The sequence below is a fragment of the Myotis davidii genome, unplaced genomic scaffold, assembly GCF_000327345.1.
Source record: "Myotis davidii unplaced genomic scaffold, ASM32734v1 scaffold478, whole genome shotgun sequence".
NCBI lineage: Eukaryota > Metazoa > Chordata > Mammalia > Chiroptera > Vespertilionidae > Myotis > Myotis davidii.
In genome coordinates this window covers 2,902,258-2,908,983 of record NW_006289570.1, presented here as the reverse complement: position 1 = coordinate 2,908,983, position 6,726 = coordinate 2,902,258, and the positions used below count along the sequence as shown (strand labels likewise).

The 6,726-nt window shown below is 34.7% G+C and overlaps 1 long non-coding RNA gene across 1 annotated transcript in view; it reads right to left on the bottom strand.

The window, feature by feature from the left end:
* LOC107182835 overlaps window positions 1-3,550 on the bottom strand; it is a 28,768-nt gene extending 25,218 nt beyond the window's left edge. Inside the window, exon 1 of the long non-coding RNA XR_001513587.1 lies at window positions 3,430-3,550. This is a non-coding gene — a long non-coding RNA (uncharacterized LOC107182835). The remainder of the gene's footprint in view (window positions 1-3,429) is intronic.
* Between the last annotated feature and the right edge of the window lie 3,176 nt (window positions 3,551-6,726).

The following is a 6,726-nucleotide window of genomic DNA, read 5'->3' as shown; positions in this document are numbered from 1 at the left end:
AATGGGAAAAAAATCGTAACACATGAAATAATGAAGGCATGTCATATAAGAAGTTCACTGTTCATATGTACAACAGCAACCATTTTACTATGTACCAATTTTTATAAGGTAGGGCGTTTTTATTGGCTATGATTTTGTGTTATCAACAATAAAAGGTTAGTTTTTTCCCTTTTCTTCTCTTCCTCCCTTACCCTATTTTGTTTTGTTTTTATTTTATAGGCGTGCCATCGAGATGCTCCAGTGTTGCAATATTAGAACAAGGTACTAGTTTTGCAATCAGGCTCAATGACTGATAGATTCTTAACCATATTAATTTTATGGCAAATATTTCAAAATTTGACAGTTTCAAAATAGTATATATTTTAGAATCTCTCTCCTGCCACTGCTTAATGTTAGAAGCAGTGAATTGTAAGAAAAATTAGAGAAACCAGAAAATGATATTTATCATGAATGGCAAGGAAAGGGGAACTCAAAAGTCACTATACTACTCCAAATTTAACAGAATGCTCCCTCTAGCATCAAGTCTTATTTATCTCTAATACTTAATATGTGAGAAGATTCTAGCAAGTGAAAACAAAATGCAATTACATTTTATTGCAAGAAATTTAGAAACATATTTTTAACAAAGTTAGCTATTCAAAAGTGTTACCTTAGGCTGTCTCTTAATAGCTCCTTTTCACAAGTGTGAAATTTAATGAAGGCAACAGCATTTATAAGCCACACCAAAATGGTATCTTAATTACTAGCTGTATTTACTTAGGCAAGAACAGATTAAATGGAAAGAGAAATTAGTTTTACAAATGGCATCATACATCTTTATGTTACACCCCCCTCCATCAAGTCACAGATGGTTATGTCTCTTGAACTTCCTAATAATGTAGGCAATTTTCTTTTCCTTGGGCACACCCAAATTCATCACTTCTCTAAATTATATATTATTTTTGAATCATTTACAAAAATTGAAGCTGTTTATCATAATAATTTAAAATGAAATGGACCTTTCCCTTAATGAGCTCTATATGAATATGAAACAAGATTTATTGAAACTACTGGTCTTATAAAGTTTGCAGTGTACTCATTACATACAGTTTGGAGGAATACCTCCACCTGACCTAACTAACTCTAAGTAAGGGTTCCTACTTCCAAATCTAACAGCTAAAGCCTGGGGTAAAGTCATGGCTAATGTTACTTAAGCCCGTCACCCAATTCATGTCTTACAATAGGGACTCATGAGGACCTATGTAAGACTGCTCTCCTCAGATGAGTGTCCATAAAACTCATGCATTAAAAAGAGCCCAGAGATGTTGCTTCTAATCATGGCCAAGTAATTTATATTAGAACAATAATTCCACATACAACACCTATAATATCTGGACAAAATACTTTTGAAAACACACAAAAAACAAAAACAAAACATCAAAAAACCCAAACCAAACCCCCCCTCCCCCCAACTACCTAAAAGCACTGGAAAACATCAAAACCAGCAAGATACTGCACTGGAGGATTGAGCACTGGGATGAGTTCTTGGTTTTCTACTTGGGGCAGGCCAGGAGGCTAAAGCCCAGAAAATCTACAGTTTTACGTTCTCATCTCAGAGGAAAAGATTTCAGAATTTCAGAACAAATGTAGCCGCTGGTGAGGAGGAAAATACTACCAAGAAGAGAATAGGAGCATCCCCAAATGGTTTATAAACACTGCCCCAATCTTTGGTTAACCATAAAGTACATATGTAAAGAGCAGATTCTAAGTAGTCCAGATAAGGCTAAAAGGACCAAACAAAAATTTCAGCTGCTATCCACTGTGGAGGACATAAAGTTTATAATTCCAGTTCAATCAATCTAATGGCTTGATTTAAAAAAAAAAAAAGCAATATACAACAGAATCCAAAGTCTTTTCAATACATCACTCATAGTGACTAAGATACAATCCAAAGGTACTTCAAGAAGATGTGGACCATACTGAGACATTCAATGGAAGCTGACTCTGAGAGGACTCCAGATGTTAGAGTTTACATACAAGGAATTTAAGCAGCTAGTACTACTATGTTCGAGGACATTAAGGAGAATATACTTGCAAGGAATAAAAAGATAAACTCAGTAGAGAAACTGAAACAATATAAAAGAGATAAATGGACATTTTAAATTGGAAAATTACAATGTCTGAAATAAAAGCTTCACTGGATGGGTTAACTGCAATTTGAAGAGAATAAAAGGATATATGAAATTTGAAGCAACATCAATAAAAATTTGACAATACTTAGAAAAATATATTTTAAAAAGTAAACAGCCTCAGGCACTTGGGGGACAACATATATGTAACTGATTCCTAGCAGGAGAGAAAATGCAAAAGAAATACCTGAGAAAACAAAGGATGGCCCCAAACTGACTCAATATCGTTAAAGTCACAAACCTCAGCAAACCCCAAGAAAGATAAACACGCAGGAAAATATGCCTAGGCACAGCCATAATCAAAATGATAAAAACCAAAATTAAAGAAAAAATCTTGCAGGCAGCCAGACGCAAAACCAAACCAAACCAAACCAACAACAAAAAACCCACATTACAAGGGAATAATGAATGATTCAAAATGTCTGCTGACTTCTCATTAGAAACAACAAAGGCCAGAAGAAACAATGGAACAATATATTAAAGTTCTAAAATAAAAGAAAAAAATCCAAAATACCTTATCCAGTAAAAAATATCCCTTAAGAGTTAAAGTGAAATAAAATTTTACATTAAACAAAAAACTAAAAGAAATTCATTTTTAGCAGGTGTACAAGAAATGTTAAAAGAAGATCAGTAGGCAGGAGACAAAGGATACCAAAAGAAAACAGATACTTACAAAGAAATAAGCAGGATCATATATGATAAATATGGGGCAAACATAAAAGACTGATTTTCCATTCATTTCATTAAAATACTTGACTGTATAAGCAAAAATTATAACGTTGTATAATGGAGTTAATCATGTTCCTACATGTATTATGTATAGCAGGGGTGGGGAACCCTTTTTCTGCCAAGGGCCATTTGGATAACTTCATTGGAGGGCCACACAAAATGATCAACCTAAAAATTCGCCTGTTATATTTGGTCAAACATTTAATTAACTCACCCCTAATGTGTTGGCAGGGTCAGACCAAATGATTTCGCTGGCTGGACGTTTCCCCCCCATGATGTATAGCAACTATATCATAATGAATAGAGGACTACAGTAAATGAACCCATATAGCTGAAAGTTCCTTATATTTTATGTGCTGTGGTACATAAATTTTAAATCTAAGTAGATTATGAAAAATTAAGTTTATACATTTTAATTCCTCAAGTAACAACTTTAAAAAATATGAAGAGAGCCCTGGTGTTGCTCAGTGATTAGAGCTTCAGCCTGAAAACTGAAGGGTCACCAGTTTAATTCCCAATCAAGGGTACGTACCTGGGTTGTGGGTTTGATCCCTAACCCCTACTGGGGTGTATGTCGGAGGCTATCAATTGATGTGTCGCTCTCACATCGAACACTGTCTCTCTTTCTGTCTTCTTCTCTGTCCTTCTCCCTCCTGCTTCCATCCCTTGCATTCTTCTAAAAATCAATGGAAAAAATATCCTGGGGTGAGGATTAACAAAAAAAAAATTAAAAATTAAAAAATATGAAGAGAAATAGTTAATAAGCAGAAACAGAAGAACAAAAACCAAAGGAGATAAATAACCACCATATCAATAATTATATTATCTGTTAGTGCATTAAACATTCCAAAATGCAAACGTTGTCCAATGGATAAAAAAGCATTACTCATGCTGTCTATGAGAAATACACAGACATAAAATAGGCAGAATGTAAATGGATGGAAAGATGTGCCATTAAAAAATACATAAGTATGAATAAGATTAATGAATTGGTTATATTAAAATCAAATAATGTAGACTTCAAGATAAAAAATAACTAAGATAAAGAGAAACATAATTATAACATCTTCAATTCACCAGGAATCATAATGTGTATGCAGCAATCATAATGTGTATCCATATACAGTAAACCCTTGATTTTGTGGACCTCAGGCCTCGATTTAATGGATTTCAGACTTAATGGACAAAATTTCCAGTCCATATGTCATATATGAAAATTAACAACCTGTTAATTTTAAAATGCTTTAACCAAGATTTGCTTATAACTAAGTTAACAGGGTTTTTTGTTATTAATTCACTGTTACTTTTAAACAATTTTAGCGAATAGGCCCTATGTTGGAAAAACCACTGTTGTAATTTCACCAACATAAATAAATACTACATATCTATAACTATAGTCTACATATTTAAATCCAAGAGTCAATGCTTATAAACAATGTTCGGGGAATCACCACCATGTGATCACACCACATCGCTCTCAATGCATGGCATGGCTTTCTGCAGCAGTTTTAATACCTGCCAGCCGATGTTCCCAGGTGCACTAAGCCACACCCCAGCTGTAGGCATTTGTTTATTCACAGCCACTGGGAAATGCACTTATTTACTGAGCCTATTCAGCATAAATTTAAAAATTAGAGTAATAATATAGAAAATTTTTCCTGTAAAATTCAACTTTTCACACATAGTTAATTACACAAACATGTCTACATTAAGTAAAAACAGGTAAACTAATTTGTCAATGTTTTAACATACACACTTGGAAAATCTATTTTATTATATAATGGACTTCCAGCTTTAACAGACACACCCTGGCCTGAATTAATCCATTATACAGAGGTTTTAGTGTATTAACAATTGGAAATTGAAATTTTAAAAATAATGTGAGCATCCAAAAACATACAATGCTTAGAAATACATTTAACAAAAACATATTCTAAGCATTTTGTTTCAGACCACTACACTGAAAAATATAAAACACTGTCAAGAGATAGTAAAGAAAAAGAATTGAATTTTCATGGATTTGAAACCTCATCATTAAATTGTCAATTCTCCCCAAATTGATTAATTCAGTCCAACCCCATCCAAAAGCCCAGCAGGCTTGATTTTGTAGAAATTGTCAAGCTCTTTCTAACGGAACTGAAAATCTAATTAAAACAGCAAAAAGTAAAAAACTTCTAAGACAGTGGTTCTCAACCTTGGCTGCACATTAGAATCACCTGGGATCAGGATTTTACAAAGATTCCCAGGTGATTCTAATGTGCAGCCAAGGTTGAGAACCACTGTTCTAAGAAGAAAATGTAGGAGAAAAATCTTTGCAATTTTGGAGTAAAAAAAAAGATTTCATAGCTAGGACATAAAAAGCATTAGGTTTAAAAAAACTGAAATACTGAATTTCATCAAAGTGTTTTGTTCTTTAAAAAGCACTATTGTTGTGCAGTGGTTAGGGCAATGGCCCAAGCACCAAGGGTTCTCGATTTCTGGTCAAGGGCCCATACTGTGCTTGGGTTGCAGGTTCCTCCCAGGCCCCTAGTTGGGGTGTGTTGGGGAGGAAACCAATCTCAATCTTTCTCAGTATTATCTATCTATCTATCTATCCATCTATCTATCATCTATCTTCCCTCCCTCCCTCCCTTCCTTCCTCCCTCTGTCCCTCATTCCTTCTCCTCCTTCTATTTCTACTCTATCTAGAAAAATCAATGGGAAAAATATCCTTGGGTGAGGATTAACAACAATACCATTAAGTAAACAATACAAAAATTATGTGTATCAATAAACTCATATCCAGAATATACTTTAAAATCTTACAAATCAATTAAGACAAAAATAACCCAATCATAGCCCTAACCGGTTTGGTTCAGTGGCTAGAGCATTGGCCTGGGGACTGAAAGGTCCCAGGTTCAATTCTGGTCAAGGGCATGTACCTTGGTTGCAGGCACATCCCCAGTAGGAGGTGTGCAGGAGGCAGCTGATCAATGTTTCTAACTCTCTATCCCTCTCACTTCCTCTCTGTAAAAAAATCGATAAAATATATTTTAAAAAAATAACCCAATTATAAAATGGATAAATAATATAGAAAATACAGGTGGATAAATAATATAGAAAAATATAGATGATAAGCTCCTACACTGATCTTGGCAATGATTCTTTTTGTTTGACACCAAAAGCAAGAAAAAACAAGTAGGACTATACCAAACTAAAAGGCTTCTGCACAGAAAACTATCATAAAGCAACCTACCGAATGGAGAAAATATTTGCAAGTCATATCTGGTAGAGGGTTAATTCCCAAAATATATAAAGAACTCATACAACTCAGTAGAAAAAAAAGAGAAACAACCTGATTAAAAAATGGGCAGAGGATCTGAACATATTCCCAAAGATGCAGAGATGACCAACAGGTACATGGAAAGGTGCTCAGCTTCCCTAATCATTAGGGAAATGCAAATCCAAACCACAATGAGCTATCACCTCACACCTGTTAGACTTGCTATCCCCAAAAAGACAAGAAATAGCAAGTGTTGGCAAGGATGTGAAGAAAAGGGAACCCTTGTCTACTGTTGGTGGGATTGTAAATTGGTATAGCCACTGTGGAAGACAGTATGGAGGTTCCTCAAAAAATTAAACATAGAAACCATTTGACCCCGTGATCCCCCTTCTAGGAATATATCCCAAGAAACCAGAAACAACAATCAGAAAGGCTCTATTGCACCCCTATGTTCATAGAAGCACAATTTACAATAGCTAAGATCTAGAAACAGCCCAGGTGCCCATCAGTAGATGAGTGGATAAAAAAGCTGTGGTACATTTACACCATGGAATACTATGCAGCAGC